The sequence below is a fragment of the Pogoniulus pusillus genome, chromosome 23 (genome assembly GCF_015220805.1).
Source record: "Pogoniulus pusillus isolate bPogPus1 chromosome 23, bPogPus1.pri, whole genome shotgun sequence".
NCBI classification, from domain to species: Eukaryota; Metazoa; Chordata; class Aves; order Piciformes; family Lybiidae; genus Pogoniulus; species Pogoniulus pusillus.
In genome coordinates, this window is record NC_087286.1 from 8,161,512 (window position 1) to 8,178,452 (window position 16,941).

At 47.5% G+C, this 16,941-nt stretch overlaps 1 protein-coding gene across 16 annotated transcripts in view; it reads right to left on the reverse strand.

Annotated features, from left to right (window-relative positions):
- KIAA1217 (KIAA1217 ortholog) overlaps positions 1-16,941 on the reverse strand; it is a 501,320-nt gene that overhangs the window by 72,698 nt on the left and 411,681 nt on the right. The gene's annotated exons all lie outside the window — the stretch shown is intronic.

Genomic DNA, 16,941 nt, shown 5'->3' on the forward strand with positions numbered 1-16,941 from the left:
GTCAGACAAAATCCTACCGAGTGAACAAAACACCACTTGGGCTGCCACAACCTTGATGGCAACAGAGAGAAAGGAGGAAAAAAACCAAACCCTGGAGATGAAATAATTGGTCTGCACAAATAAAACACTTTGGACCTCGGTGCCTAAGGAAAACAACAACCACAAATGGCAGTAAAATGGGCTTCAGGTTAGAGGAGAATGAGAGTTTTAAAAAGCTTTTATTTATGCAATGCCATCTCACCCTAATCTGAGTGTCAGAGCCACCGAAGCTGAAATCAGGGTGAGAGTTCTGAGTACATGGAGCCAGTGACAGACTTAAACACTTCATTGATCAGGCACAGGCTAGAGTTCACTGGTCCCAAGCCAGGAAGAAAACGCTGCTGCTCTGGCATTACAAACAGACCTGGAGTCCTTAGACAAGACAAATACATATTGCAATTAACTGGCCACTTGCTTCAGTGCAGGACTTAGCCTTTTGCTGTCAACTTGATGTGACCTGCACTACACAAAGGATACACAAAGCATAAGAGAACACCACAAAGGGACATTTGTTGTGTGTAACACAGCTACACTGCATGGAAACGGTTTGATGCTATAACACATGTGCCACAGGTTTGCCTCACCTAACATGAGAGTGCTGCAGCCAGCCCATGGAGCATGCACTCAGAAAGCCACTGGACCATTCATCACAGTTTTGTAAGCAGCAGAAACTACCAGCAGTAAGGAATGAGCAAGCAACCAAAGGAAAGGAAAAGCTGCCACATTAATGCCTTGTTAACAGAGGCCCTGGCAAACACCGACAACAGCTACACATGTTCCTGAGACTGCAGCATCTCACTCTGCTCAGCAAGGACCAAGATTTCTAGATGGCTGAACACTGTTAGTGACAGAGGAGAAACTCTCCTTCTGGCAAGCATCAAGTGCCTGCTTTGGTGCTGTTCGGGTAAGGTAGACAAACAGGAAGATGAAAAAGTCAGCTGGGTTCTGCCAACATAAGGAAAAGCCTTACAGCTTCTGCACTTCGTGCTGGCAATTTTGGCTTCCCTCTCCAGCTCTTCAAAGGGACTGCAGAGAACAGAGCACCTGCAGGGAGCAGAGCACACGCTCATGTGCACTGGAAGCAGCTGATCCGAAACCCTCGCCTTTTTCCCTCCTCTCTCATTCCTTGCTTTGACAATATGACAGAATTCCTGGTGGATACAGCAATCCACGGCTGAGGAAACAAGAAATCAGCCTCTGTCCCTGCCCCTCCACAGGTGTTTCCACTGGTGAGGGAGCTGCAGTGGCAGCATATATAAACAATGACTGCTCTCATCAGGGCAGGCTCTGCGCTGGGGAATTACAAGTGACGTTCCCCAGGGCCAGAGATCCAAAGTCTGGAGTATCAGCTAGAAGAAAGGAGATAACCAGAGCGCGGCGGCGGCAACAGTGAAGAAGTGTAACAGAACAAAGGATCGCACCGGGGTGGGCCATAAACGAGAGAGACCAAAGTCATCATCACCAAGCCCAAGGGTAACGTGGGACTTTTTCAAGTTGCACAGAGGATTACTGAAGTCTGGAATTCAAAATACAATCTAACCAAACAGTATTAATGAAATCACCAGTGGGCGCCTGACATACTTTTCTATGGCCCCGAAGAAACACTGCACCCTACTGAGTGGCACTGTGCACTTAGGCTCTGGACCTGGGCCAGCAGAACTACTCCTACTGACTTGAGCAGCTTTGGGATCATGCCTCCAGGGATAGGCAGCCGCAGATGTTTTGCACTAAGGGAATTAACTGGAGAAAGGAAATTCTCCTCGGTTTCTACTGTGCAACCTATGCCACGTCCTGCTCAGTTGCTGCAGCTAAAGCTGCGACAGAGGCAACAGTATTTGGCACAAAAGCCACAGACCTTGGGGTGCTCTGGGTTGCAGCTAGAGGAAAATTCCAACCTCACCTTACAGTGAGGAGAAAATTTCCATGGGGAGCTTTGAAAGTAAGCGATTTAATTTCCACTACCTTCTGGAATTCATATTCCTCATTCATTTTGTCACAAGTCAAAGAAATCTGTCAGAGGAGAATTCCTATTTTCCACCCTAAGGTATTCCCATAGCTGAAGACGGAACTGGGGAGCTCAAACACGAGGCTGAGCTATTGCTTAAGCCACTGTGTCTGAGGAGTGACATTTATAACACAGTTTTCTTTTGCTTTAAAATACCACTTGGTGTACACAGCCTGAGTCAAGACCCCACTGGGCTGGGCAGGGCACGAATGCCTGGGCAGTCAACCCCTTCCTGAAAAGTTCACTTTCTATTTTAAGCCATGACTCAGCCTTTGGGTGGAGTGTGCAGAAGGCGAGAGCAGAGCCACCGAGTCCATGATGCCCAGGGCAAGTGCACTGGGGCACAAGGACTGGGCAGGGACACGTGCTGGTGACTGGGTTCCAGGCAGCCTTAGTGGCTGCATTACAGTGCCTTCTGCCAGCTGGTTGACAGTCTGTCTTTCCACTTCTTCAAAATCTCCAGGCTCTTTGTTAATGACCACTTACCAAACGTGCATGATGCTCTCTCCTTGCTTCTCATCTACACACCTCGCATGTGCTGTCCAAGGCACACTCTTCTCTCCTGTGTACGCTTCACTTTCTGTGCTGCTTTTCTTCTCTCCTCCACCCCAACAGAATCATATACTCCCATGTTTCTCAAAGAAAACTGTCTGGAGCCACATGGTCTTGGACTTTGACTGCGTGACTCAGGGACAGTGAGAGAGAAAGAGTGCCAGGGTTTACTTAATTAGAGGGGTTAGGCGACAGGTTGGACTCAGTGATCTTAGAGGGCTTTTCCAACCTGGTTAATTCTGTGATATTGGGCAGATCTGAGTCTCCAAATACTAGGTGCTACCACAGCCAATTGCTTTGAAGGAAAAAGAAAGCTATTTTAGTGCAAGAGGAGGATCATGTGCAGCCCTGTAACACGTTTGCCTGAGGGTGTGGTTGTCTTCAGCACATAACTCTTCCTTGTTCTTCCTGCCTGTAGATTTTGCATCCTTGAAAGAGAAACTTGCTTTGTCAATCCTTAGGTTGAAGTACAGCAAACAGCTAGCAACAATTTCTGTATAAAACATCTGAGGGTAAAAGCATCACTAAGAATCTTTCGCCTTCTGCTGTAAAAAAGATCACATTTTAACATCTCTCCAGTGCAAGTTCTCAAGTCAGTCTAACAGCACTTAAGTCTGTAAGATAAGAAGCTCATTTTCTCTACAATGGAGCAAAAGAGACGCAGCAGAGTGTTGCTATATACCCAAGAGTGGACACAACAGAACACCAGTGTGTAAGTTTAAAACTAGTTGGCATAGAATCATAGAATCATGGAATCAATCAGGTTGGAATAGACCTCCAAGATCATCCAGTCCAACCTACACACTGAGTAACTCACTGTATTTTGAACACAGTAAGTTAGCAAAGCAGCTGTCCATCCACCCAAATGGATGACTTTACACAGAGGTCATCTTATAAAGAGTCTTGCTCACAGAAAGGGCAGGCAGACCCAGCGTCTCTGTGTACAGCAGAATGCAAAGTCCTGGCCTCTCAACCAGCCACCTGAAAGGAGGACAGAGCCTGCTATGTCAGACCTTACATGCCACAAACCTTGCGGGTGTCACAGACCAGCAGCTGGTGATTTCGGCACTGCAAGCCAGCCTGACTCCCTGTCCATCAGCACCAACACAGCATTACACTCATCTTTAATCTGAATTTGTTAGAGCTGTCCTGTCTCATAGGTCACTCTTGTGGTCTGCCCCAAGATGGACACCTCCCAGAGAGGTGTCCCTACTCCTGTCTCTCCAGCTGCCTCAGCATGTCACTCACAAACACGCAGCAGGCAGCAGACAGGGCGTGTGGAGCCCAGCATGCACACATGCCAGGGCAATGCCAGCTAGCGCCAAGCACTAAGCCTGCTACTGATTCATCAGCACCACACCAACCCTTCACCTCACCACACCATCATCTGCTAACATCTCACAGCAAAACCTGGGCAGAGAGAAAAGCAGGGCAGGTTTTCCAAGCCGGCAGCCCTTCCCATTGCTCTCCCAGGCCTCACCTATGTCAGAAGAGATCACCACAACTGACTTTGCCCCAAGGCTTTCAGCCTGCCAAAACACCTACATGAAACATACTCCCTATATGGAGCTTATCCATGCACCCTCCTGGAGACACCCTGGAGTTCCCAGCAGAGCCCATTAATCACCTCTCAAGCATGTGAAGCTATCAATTTCTCACTCTCCCCTTGACACCCTTCCTTTGCCAGGGGAAACCACAGTGATGCTCCTCAAGCTGGCTCACCCAGCTCTCAAGAGAGGACACCTGCAAGGAATTGTCTTGAGAGTTTTTGATGAAAAAGCTACAGAAACGTTAAATATTGATGCAACACTGACACCTTGGATGGAAATCGTTCACCAGAAGCAAGTCCTCTGCAAAGTGAGGAAACCCTTTGCTTTTCTCATCAGAAAAGGCTTACTTAAAGACACTCAACCCCCACAACAATACAATCCATTCGCTTGTTCTTGCCTCATAAAAACACATTGACAGCTTTATTGTGCTATTTGTCCTCATCCCTTGCTCTAATCAGTAGTTCCATTGTATAATACCATTTCTGTTGTGACTGCTCTTTTGTTTAGGTTGTGTTTGGACAGCTGAAAGTACAAACTCTGTTTGCAAAGCCCCATTATGCATGGGTTCAGTATTTTTAAATGATGGGATTTACAATACAGAAATGGTGCTTTCAAAAATTCCAGAACTGGTAAACAGCCTGAAAGCTACATTTTATAAAGTATCTGTGCCAGCATCCTCTGTCTGAAGCCAAACCTTTATGCTATCAGACATCAATGAGAGCTTGGCACACCTGTCTGTTCTTGCCTTCTTGTAGTATGCCCTTCAATTCCTACACATTTCCCCACTTTATTGGGTCATTGCAGGCTCCTCCAGCAGCCCAATGCCACATTTGAAATCTGCAAACACATTAGCATCACATTTAGCTTCTTCTCATCAGGAACTTTCCAGTGAAAAAATCCTTTCAGCAGACAATGCTAATCCAAAGGAGATGAAGCATTTGGTAGAAACACCAGGAAAGGCAGAAGCTGGGAAAAAAACACCCAGCAGATTTCAGTCAACCATTGACAGTGTTGCTCATCAGACAACTCCGAAGGACTCTGGAGTGCTCTAGAGTTTTAGCTTTCCAGATTCATAGAGTTGGGACAACTTGATCACAGCCTGCACTGAGGTTAGGCACCTGAGCTCTTCCATGGCCTCTTAAGCAAAGTGAGTGGTTGGTGTATTTGGGAGTGATTTCCTAGACCAAGTAATGTCCATCAGTCCTCAGCAATACTTCCAGACTGGAAGTTTATTTGGCAGTCTACAGCTACCTGAAGGGAGGCTGTAGCCAGGTGAGAGTTGGTCTCTGCTGCCAGGCAACCACCAACAGAATGAGAAGACACAGTCTCAAGTTGTGGCAGGAGAGGTCTAGGCTGGGTGTTAGGAGGAAGTTGTTGCCAGAAAGTGATTGGCATTGGAATGGGCTGCCCAGGGAGGTGGTGGAGTTGCCATCCCCAGGGGTGTTGAAGTAAAGTCTGGATGAGGCACTTAGTGCCATGGTCTAGTTGACTGCACAGGGATGGGTGACAGGTTGGACTGGATGATCTTGGAGGTCTCTTCCAAGCTTGTTGATTCAATGATTCTATGATTTTTTGCCCCCTGATGTCCAAAAGGGAGAGCTCAGACCATGAAGCAGCTGATCTAGGCTAAGGCAGAGACCTTGCCTCAACAGTCTGGCCTCACATTAGAAGGCTCTAGGAGTTGCTAGGGTTCACAGTTGTTTTTCATTGTGGGAACCACATGCTGGTAAAATAAAACTGATTGCAAATGTTCAAACTTCCCATGAATGGAGAATTCCAAGACTCAGCTAGATGCTCTTAACATGTCCCACAGATTTCCATTGTTTTTCTTGTTTTGTTTTTTCTCTTGGATAATTTTCCAGACAGGGAGTTGCAGAACCCTGGAGAAATCTCAGCATTTATTATAATTCATTTCCCATTCTTTGCATGTGTCTAGGTTTGAATTCTTCAGCTCCTTTTGCAGAGTTTTGGTATATGCTCAGCTGTAAAACCTGTCACAGTGAATGAAGAGTTGAGCTAAATTGTAACATCTACAGAACTGCAATTTTTTAGTTCCAGTGACTGACTACACAGTAACAGAGTATTTCATTGGACATATATGGACATGGCAAGAGAATCACAAGACTTTTTCACCTTCCATTTATGCTCTTAATTTTTTTTTTCTGTTTCTCAGGATGATTCTGTGATGTTCCTTATGCACTGTAGAGCTTCTGGACAACCTGATCTAGTTGAGGATGCCCCTGCACAGGGGTTTGGACTAGAGGACCTTTGGAGGTCCTTTCCAACCCAAACCATTCTATGATGGTGAATCCACCCAGTTGTCTGGTTTCTGTGTTCGTAGGCTTTTTTCCCCCCTTGTCAGGCTTAGCTGGCTAGAAGCTGACAGGAACGACACTGGAGAACAAGAAGATGATGCTCACTGTCAAGGGAGGCAGAATTTAGAGCACATCAACATGACCCTCTAGGAAGCAGACATCCTGAGTAAACCTTAAGCAGGTGTCATCATCATAGTGCTGAGTATCGTAGAATCAACCAGGTTGGAAGAGACCTCCAAGAGCATCCAGGCCAACCTAGCACCCAGCCCTATCCAGTCAACTAGACCATAGCACTAAGTGTCTCAGCCAGGCTTTGCTTGAACACCTCCAGGGACGGTGACTCCAACACCTCCCTGGGCAGCCCATTCCAATGCCAATCACTCTCTCTGGCAACAACTTCCTCCTCACATCCAGCCTAGACCTCCTCTGGCACAACTTATGTCCGTGTCCCCTTCTTCTGTTGCTGGTTGCCTGGCAGAAGAGACCAACCCCCACCTGGCTACATGCTCCCTTCAGGTAGTTGCAGTATTACTAAGACATCCAGTCCTTACCCCCTCCTGCCAGTTGAGCAGGTGTACACAAAAGGTAGGGCACAAACACTATTTCACCCTCAAGAGCAGCACTTTCAGGCCACCGTATTGCAAGCTCAGCCACAGCATCACTTCCCCTTCCATGCTGTAGAGCACCAAACACATTCTTACCAGTATTGTCCCTTATACCTATTTTATACCTCTACCTTTCATGTACACTTGTGCACAAGCCCAGCCCCTACAGCAACCCAAATGTTTTACCTCAGGGTATTTTACATCTCAACATGGCCTTTTAAATCCCTGACTACATATAACCTTAATACACACCATATCCCAAAGCTCCTGGGAGGCAAACAAAGCATACCAAAGTTCACTTCTTACTGAATGTAAACCAGATCCAAAGAATTCCAAGCTGACCACAAAACAAATTTAATGGTAATATCCAAAACAACGTTGGGCTGCTTCACCTTGCCTTTAAGTCAAGGGGCATGCTGGTGAAGCAGAGGAGAGAGCTTCAGAACAGCTCCTACACAATCTGCTCGTTCAGGCATGCTTTCTTCAACCATCCTGATGCCACTGTGAGTATTTGCTCCCACAATTAAAAGCAGTAGCACTCTCATTACACTCTCAGACCACACCGTGACCTACGGACAAAGCAAACCACCTTTGGCAAGATTTTTGCCCTGAAATAATTAAATCCACTTACTGTTACTTCAGGAAACCACTCAAATGGCTACTGCAGTGAGAAGAACACTTGCTTCTACTTCTTCTAGTGAGGCACCTCTTGTTTGCAGTCTCACCTCTAAATCCTCAGCCTAGGGGGTAACATCCTGTGCATCCATGTCTCCCGGGAAAAGGCTTAGAAATGGTAAAAGCATTCCTTGCTCCTTCTGCTGGCAACAGGGCCAGGCCATCCTGCTCTCTCCTGATCATCTAAGGAACGCTGCTTCAAACAGCCTGAAGTACTTTTCCACATGACAGGCCTGCAATTTCTCCTCCCCTTCGAAATTAGTCACTAAATAACCTCCTCGGCTGTCACCCAGCCACAGACTGTGCGATGGGATGCGATGCCTTCGCTCAACCTCTAAGATCTACAGAAAGAGACTAAACGTGGAGTGCAGCACAAGAAGGACTCACAAAGAGGAAAGCCATAAACAAAGCAGTGAGTAACCTTCCTTTAGGTAAAAGAGTGCATTTCAAAGGCAACAGCACGAAGCACATACATATTCATTCCCCAACAGGTGAAGACTTACAATTACTGAGCAAACCCAGTTCATACAATTGCAAGGGGAAAAAAAAACCCCACAGCAGTTCTAAACCTTAGAAGCTTTTCACATATTCAGCCTGGCAGTGACATTTGGTAGAAGGAAGCACAAGCTCCTCCCGTGGAGGAGGCTGTCTACTCATTAACCAGGCACCTGTGCTGCTTGGCTAACCTGAACTTCAGGGCTCCCACAAATCAATCTCCTTGTTATCTCTGCAGCACACCACGCTGCCGTTGTGGTTGCTTGTTGGCTGGCTCTCTTTAAGAAAGGAGGCAAAAGCAAAAGATGATGAGAGAGAACAAAAGAGATGCTTGCCTCGCTTCCAACCCCTCATCCAAAAGAGCACAGGGTATAGAAAAAGTCTTCTTAAAAATACAGCATTCACAGCCTAAAGCAGATGGCATTTAAAAGGCACAGGAGAAAATTTCATCACAGGATGTTAGGGGTTGAAGGGACCTCCAGAGATCATCAAGCCCAACCCCCCTGCCAGAGCAGGACCATAATCTAGTGAAGGTTGCACAGGAACACATCCAGACAGGGCACTCTCTGGGCAGCCTGTGCCAGTGCTCTGTGAGCCTTAAAAAAGTTGACATGTTGAGGTGGAACTTTCTGTGCTGTAGGTTCCATCCACTGCCTCTTGTCCTAACATAGGGCACAACTGAGCAGAGTTTGTTCCCTCCCTCTTGATATTTATAAACATTGATTAGATGCCCTCTAAGTCTTCTCTTCCCCAGACCAAACAGCCCAAGACTCAGCTTCTCCTCATAGGGCACATCAGAAGCCCTTCTCAGTCCTGCAACTACCTTCTCATTCAGGGAAGTTGTTGTCTTTTGCTGTTGGTTTTGGGTTGGTTTTTTTTTTGCTTGCTTTTGTTTTCATTCAAGTAAAGCAGTGCCTAGATCATCCCGAGTGGCATCCAAAGGATCCAAAATACAATTTAAGCACATGGCCATGAAGCTAATACCACTGGAACAAGCCAGTTATAATGGGACCTTATTGCAGTAACACCTCTGTGTCACAACACTGCTTTCCATCTCCCAGCCACTAGTGAGGGAGGCACCACTCGTTTCCACTGCAGAAGGCAATCTGACACAAAGCATTTAACAGGACAAAAGCCAGAGGAGACCTGACAGTCAGAACTGAAAATCCAGGTGTTCCACCCTGCACTACACCCAGCCCAGCAGCTGAGGAGTCCTCCAGCTTTGCAGAGGGCTGCTGTGTATGCCAACTTGTAAGGTATGCTCTAAATTTGTGTGGCACTCTTGGTCTTGGCCAGAACTCCACCGAATTTCTGTGTAGCCTAACACAGACAGTCTTTTCAGAAATGTAAGAGGCTATTTCTTTGGTCTGAAGTTTCCAGCTTCACTGTAAATTGGTTTACAATATTTTTGTCACATGTCTTTATCATAATGTGTTGCCATGCTGCAGAAGCAATGCTAAACCAATTCTTTTGTATTTCAAACCGAATCAGTCAAGGCTTGCTCCTCACAGCCAGCAGTACAGCAGTGTTTACCATTGTAGCATCTGGTTTGTATTTGGCAGGTTTAATTAACCAGCCAAGCATCCCCCTTTAATGAATGGATGTATGTACTTAACCTAGTTAAAAAGCTCCTTTGGTCTGCTGACCAACCAGATTCAAGAGCAAAACATAAGCAAATACCTAGCACACTTTGCTGCCACGCGTGCTGTCCAACAGCTGCAGACTATTTCCTTCCATCTATCTTCCTCCTTACTCACAGACCTACCATGAGCCAGAAAGTGATGGGGGGAGTGGAACATATTCCCTGCGAGGAGAGCCTGAGGGAGCTGGGGCTCTTCAGCTTGGAAAGGAGGAGACTGAGAGGTGGTCTCATTAATATCTATAAATATGTAAAAGGCGAGTGCCAGGAGGCTGGAGCCAGGCTCTGCTGGGTGATGCCCAATGACAGCACAAGGGGCAGTGGGTGGAAGCTGAGGCATAGGAAATTCCATGGAAACATGAGGAGGAATTTTTCCCTGTGAGGGTGACAGAGCACTGGAACAGGCTGCTCAGGGGAGTTGTGGAGTCTCTACTCTGGACACATTCAAGACCTGCCTGGACTCATTCCTGTGTAATCTGCTCTAGGTGATCCTGCTCTGGCAGAAGGTTGGACTGGATGCTCTTTGGAGGTCCCTTCCAGCTCCCGACATTCTGTGATTCTTTGATCTCATTATTATGCTAATAGACAGGATTAAACAGACCAATCTATTTCACTGCAGTGAGCTGCAAGCTGGGAGGAAGCACATTTCCAGTAACTGGACTTTAGCATGATAAAATACGTCCCGGAACATCAGACACACTCTAAGTAGTCTTCCATACATCTGGCACTACATGCAAGTCTTCAAGCACATCTGAAGCACACAAGAAGTTTTTCCATGAGAGAAATGAATCTTCTTTGCAGTTTAACACACATCAGACATACCACCATAAACACTGCACAGACATATCATTACTCAGGCTGTAATTTAATTTGTAGGTTCTAACAATGCACACAAACCACTTGAGCATCACTTTCCATTTCAATTACTTTATCAGAGCCCTCAAGCCTTGTCTAACTTGCCATGTATTATCCCCTGGGTAATTACTTGCTGTATATTTGTTTGTAAGTACTGTGGGGAACAAGAGTTCACTGTCAGTTTAACCCTCTGCACAAACAAAGGGCATGCCCCTAAGAGACCAAGCATCCTATGCTTCACTGAGATCCAGCCTTCAAGCTGAGGTTAGCTTATGACTTCCAAATCAATGCCAGTGTCTATATTAGTGATAGGCCCAGTGATAAACCACCAGCCACCCTACTTTCCTCTATGTTATTAACAGTATTGGCCTGTCAGACCTTCCCATCAATTTTCCCATCACATTAACTTATTTTCCATTGGCTTCCCTCACTTTAAAGCAGAAAAGCTCTTAAGAGATGTAACATCAGTAACACACACATTTATAAAGCCAGAGAATGTTTGGAAGTCTGCTGTGGGGTTTAGACATGTGGCACTTATTGCTTGACTGCTGATTAAAAGTCCTTTCTGTTCCTGATAGCAGCTCTTTTGGTTCCTATTCCCTCAATAATATTTTCATGGATGGAAAAAATTAAGCAGCTAATGCCCTGTGCTGCTGTAAACATCCATTTCCTTGAGAGAAAATAGGGGAGCACTTACAGGCTGGATTGCTTGTCACTAACTCAAGAGTTGCTCAGCACTCTGAAGCAAAGCTTGTGATGGACTGAATGGGGTTCTGCTTAAATGCAACAAGTTAGTTCAGCCTCGGAGAGCCAAATGGCAAGAGAGTTTGCTAATGCCTTTCAGAGCTGTACTACAAAAGAAGGATTTTCTCCTGGGTTTTGTTTTTTTAGGAGTGTTTTTTTTTTGCCAAGGAAGGTCCCATGCCACCCCACCAGTCCTATAGACCACCCATCTTCTAATTTTGAACACCAACACTGTAGAGGACAAAAGCCTCTGGGTGGAGTGATCTGCAAGATCTCCTACACTGCAGCCTGATACACAAAACTCGTGAAGGATCCTGGAGAACCACCAGTGTCTTTCTTCTCTCTGCTTAGGCAGGCACACAACAGAAACCCCAATGTTTGCTTTCTTCAATGAAAGGAGAGAGTTCAGCTCCTACCTTTGTCCCCCAAACTTTCAGCAGAGGATGAGCCATAGGAAGTTCTATGGAAACATGAGGAGGAATTTTTTCCCTGTGACAGAACACTGGATGGGTGTGGAGTCTCCCCCTCTGGAGATATTCAAGACCTGCCTGGATGTGCTCCTGTGTGATCTGGTCTAAGTGATCCTGTCCAGGCAGAGGGGCTGGACTGGATGCTCTTTTCAGGTCCCTTCCAGCCCCTGACATTGTGTGATTCTGTGAAAAAATGGTCATATCCAATCCTGACCTCAGCCTCAGCTGCTTCCCCATGGCAAGAACGGTGGAGCAGAACACAGCCCCCCAAGCTGCTGTTCTTCACACAGGCACTGAGGTGACACACACCCCAGCACCCAGCCAAGCTGTGCTGCTGTCACCCCACACTGCTCCCCATGTCCTGGGATAACTCTTCCAAAGTGCCCTTCACTTTTCCACAGCAGCTCTCCAGCCCCCTACTCATATTTATACCCATATGGATGTATTTAATGCTGCCCCCAAGACCAAAAATCCCACAGAAGCTCTCTGAACTTGGAAGGCCAAGCTAAACAAAGAGGGAGGGAACAGAACAGTTCTGCATGCCTGACACATGCTGGATTTGAGATTAGGCACAGACTACACACTTTCTTCTTCCAAACACAAGTACTGCTTGTTACTCTCTCTGTTCAATGATTCACATGATCACAGGCTCACAGGATGTCAGGGCTTGGAAAGGACCCAAAGAGATCACCCCCCTGTCAGAGCAGGACCATACAATCTAGCTCAGGTCACACAGGAGCACATCCAGACAGGCCTTGAAAGTCTACAGAGAAGGAGATTTCATAACCTCCTTGAGGAGCCTGTTCCAGTGCTCTGGGACCCTTTCAGTAAAGCTCCTCCTTGTGTTGAGCTGGAACCTCCTGTGCTGCAGCTCACACCCATTGCTCCTTGTCCTATGCCAGGGAACAAGTGAGCAGAGCCTGTCTCCCTTCTTCCTGACCCCCAGCCCTCAGACATTGATAAACATTGATTAGATCACCTCTCAGTCTTCTCCAGACTAAACAGCCCCAGGTCCCCCAGCCTCTCCTCATCAGGCAGTACTCCAGTCCCCTCATCCTTGTGGCCCTCCACTGGATCCTCTCCAGCAGATCCCTGTCCCTCTTAAACTGGGGAGCCCAAAACTGAAAGCAGTACTCAAGATGAGGTCTCATCAGGGCACAGTAGAGACAGAGGAGAACCTCCCTTGATCTGCTGGACACACTCTTCTTAATGCACCCCAGGATCCTATTGGCCCCCTTGGCCACAAGGGCATATTGCTGTCCCATGGACAACTTGTTATCCCCCAGCACTCCCAGGTCCCTCACCACGAGACTGCTCTCCAGGAGATCACCTCCCAACCCTGAGGTAGACACAAGCACCAGAAAGTCTTCTCATACTTATTCCAAACTCCCTGGTTCTTAAAAAGAATGGAAGTGAAGAAAAAGCCCTCCCACACCAAGGAGCACACAACTCTTGGCTAAACCAAACCTCTTTGTTCTGCTCTACAGCTTCACTGCTGACACAGAAGCACTCCTGGTAGGACAGCTGGAGCTTGTGGTGTGGAGCAACTGTGTACAGAGCCTTTGACAAGCGAGCATCTGTGCTCCAAGAGAACAGTGCTTCATCCTAACAGTGCTTCATTAGAGCCATCAGGATGGTGAGGGGATTGAAGCATCTCTCTTACAAGGAGAGGCTGAGAGATCTGTGGCTCTTTAGCCTGGAAAAGAGAAGACTGGGAGGGGATCTTATCAATGCTGGTCGATATCTAAAGGGTGGAGATCAAGATGATAGGGCTGGGCTGTTTTCAGTGGTGCCCAGTGACAGGACAAGGGGCAAGAGAGGCAAACAGAAACACGGGAGGTTTCACTTAAGCATAAGAAGTTCTTTCCTGTGAGAGTGCTGGAGCACTGCAACAGGCTACCCAGAGAGGCTGTGGAGTTTCCCTCTCTGGAGACTTACAACCCCCCCCCATGTCACATTCCTGGGCAAGCTGCTCAGGTAAAGCTGGGTTAGCAGAGAGGTTGGACGAGATCATTTCCAGAGGTCCCTTCCAACTCCCACCTCTCTGTGATTCTGTAATACATGTTTTGCACACCAGCAGTATGTTTTTAGCCTACCCTTTGGCGATGGCAGGTCAATGTAATTGGACCTTCAGAGTTGTAGAGATTAAAAAAGCCACAAGCAAGAAAGCACAAGTGGGAAATCCTGCGCTGGGAACCCCACAAGCCTCGCAGAACTCTTTTTAAGTTTACTAGTGCACAGACAGCCAACTCTCTCTTGAGCCACACGAAGAATGTTCTGCAAAACTCAACTATGATGTCAGGTCTGCAGCCTGTCTCCCTGCCCTGTAATTTAAACCTCATGCTCCCCCCTCAGCCCGCACCAAGTAACAAAGACATTTTCCTAGCTGCAGGAAAGTATCACGGCATGTATCGCAGACAGTTGTGCACCAAGCACCTCTTGAAAGCTAAGACAGCACTATGAGCTACTCTGCATGGAGGATTTATCTTGCCTGATGCTGCATTAGCACACAGTCAGCCAGGCATCTGCCAGAGTTCCTCCACATTCCCTCTACAGCTGGGTGGGACAAGCTGCTCTTGGTGCTCCCAGCCTCTCACCCTGACTGCAGTGGGCAGCGATTCCTACCCTAAGCTTACAAGGATTAGACTTTTTCCCTAGTTCTCTATCATCAGCCTGTCCCCTGTGTCTTTCCATTTACCTCACTCTCTGCTCTGTCTTCCCCTTTACAAGGCAAGCTGAGATACTGTAACTATGAGGGATAATCACAGAACTGCAGAACCTTTGGAGACTGGAAGGCACCTCCAGAGATCATCCAGTCCAACCTCCCTGCCGAGGCAGCATCACCCAGGGGAGTTTGCACAGGAATGCATCCAGGTGGGTTTGGAGAGTGTCCAAAGAAAGAGACTCCATAACCTCTCTGGGTAGCCTCTTCCAGGCTCTGTCACCCTCACTGTGAAGACGTTTCTCCTCATGTTGAGATGAAACCTTCTCTGTTCCAGTTTGTAGCTGTTGCTCCTTGGCTTATTGCTGCCGACCACCGAAGAGAGATTGGCCCCAGCCACTTGACACCCACCCCTCAGATATCTGTACACACTGATCTCTTCTCAGTCTTCTCCAGATTAAACAGCCCTAAGTTTCTCAGTTTCTGTTCACAGGGATATATATGCTCAAGTGCCTCAATCATTTTCATGGCTCTAGTGGCAGCTTCATTCCAGCTGCTGCTTGGTAGTAAATGCAATGGACTTTGCTGAGATCTACCTTAGAATCACAGAATCATTTTGCTTAGAAAAGACCTTTAAGATCATACTCTAACTCTACCAAGGCTGGTGCTGAACCATGGCACCACACCTCTGCTTCGTTCCAACACTTCTGGTGATGGGGATTCAACCACCTCCCCGAGGAGTCCTGTTCCAGTGATTGATTCAATCAGAGCTGTGGTTCCTGTTTGACTGAGCTAAGAATTAAGGTTCTCTAGTCTGAAGTTGGCAATAAACACTATTTAGTTAGTTAGTTATCAACAGACCAACACAGAACCACCTCCACTTTTCATTCTCCTCCTCCTTGGTCCTACCATTAGCATGTTTACTTATGCCTAAACTTCTAAAAGCCCAAATATGGGGAGTGAGCTTGTACCATGAATTTCTTTCCTGCTTGGTCTATGTGTAGCACAGAAATATTAATCAAAAACAGCAAGTGCCATATAACAGAATCACAGAATGTCAGGGGCTGGAAGGGACTTCAAAAGCACATCCAGTCCAACCCCCCGTCAGAGCAGGATCTGACAGACCAGATCACACAGGAACACAACCAAGCAGGTCTTGAAGCAGTGAGATGTGTGACACTGTGCATGCAGCCTTGACTTCTCAGAAAGCTTTTCTCCCTATCAGCTTGTCAACACCCTGGCCATACAGACCTGGTCCCAAATACATCTGCACATCAAGAACTGTTTGGCTACTATGTTTAGGCTGCCCAGGGAGGTGGTGGAGTCACCACCCCTGGAGGTGTACAAGAAACATGTGGACATGGCACACTGGGACATAGAATCATAGAATCAACCAGGATGGAAGAGACCTCCAAGAGCATCCAGGCCAACCTAGCACCCAGCCCTAGCCAGTCAACTAGACCATGGCACTAAGTGCCTCAGCCAGGCTTTTCTTGAACACCTCCAGGGATGGTGACTCCACCACCTCCCTGGGCAGCCCATTCCAATGCCAATCACTCTCTCTGCCAGGAACTTCCTCCTAACATCCAGCCTAGACCTCCCCTGCCACAACTTGAGACTGTGTCCCCTTGTTCTATTGCTGGTTGCCTGGGAGAAGAGGCCACCCCCCACCTGGCTACAATGTCCCTTCAGGTAGTTGTAGACAGTAATAAGATCATCCCTGAGCCTCCTCTTCTCCAGGCTGCACACCCCCAGCTCCCTCAGCCTCTCCTCATAGGATTTGTGTTCCAGGCCCCTCACCAGCTTTGTTGCCCTTCTCTGGACATGTTCCAGCACCTCAACATCTCTCTTGAATTGAGGGGCCCAGAACTGGACACAGCACTCAAGGTGTGGCCTGACCAGTGCTGAGCCCAGGGCCAGAATAACCTCCCTTGTCCTACTGGCCACACTGTTCCTGATGCAGGCCAGGATGCCATTGGCTCTCTTGGCCACCTGGGCACACTGCTGGCTCATCTTCAGCTACTATCTATCAGTACCCCCAGGTTCCTTTCCTCCTGGCTGCTCTCCAGCCACTCAGTCCCCAGCCTGTAGTGCTGCTTGGGGTTGTTGTGGCCAAAGTGCAGAACCCTGCACTTGCTCTTGTTAAATCTCATCCCATTGGCCTCTGCCCACCCATCCAGCCTGTCCAGGTCCCTCTGCATGGCTCTCCTACCTTCCAACAGATCAACACCTGCTCCCAGCTTGGTGTCATCTGCAAACTTACTGATGCTGGACTCAATGGTTTAGGGCCCATGGTGGTGCTGGGTTGAAGGGTGGACTTGGTAGTCTTAGAGGT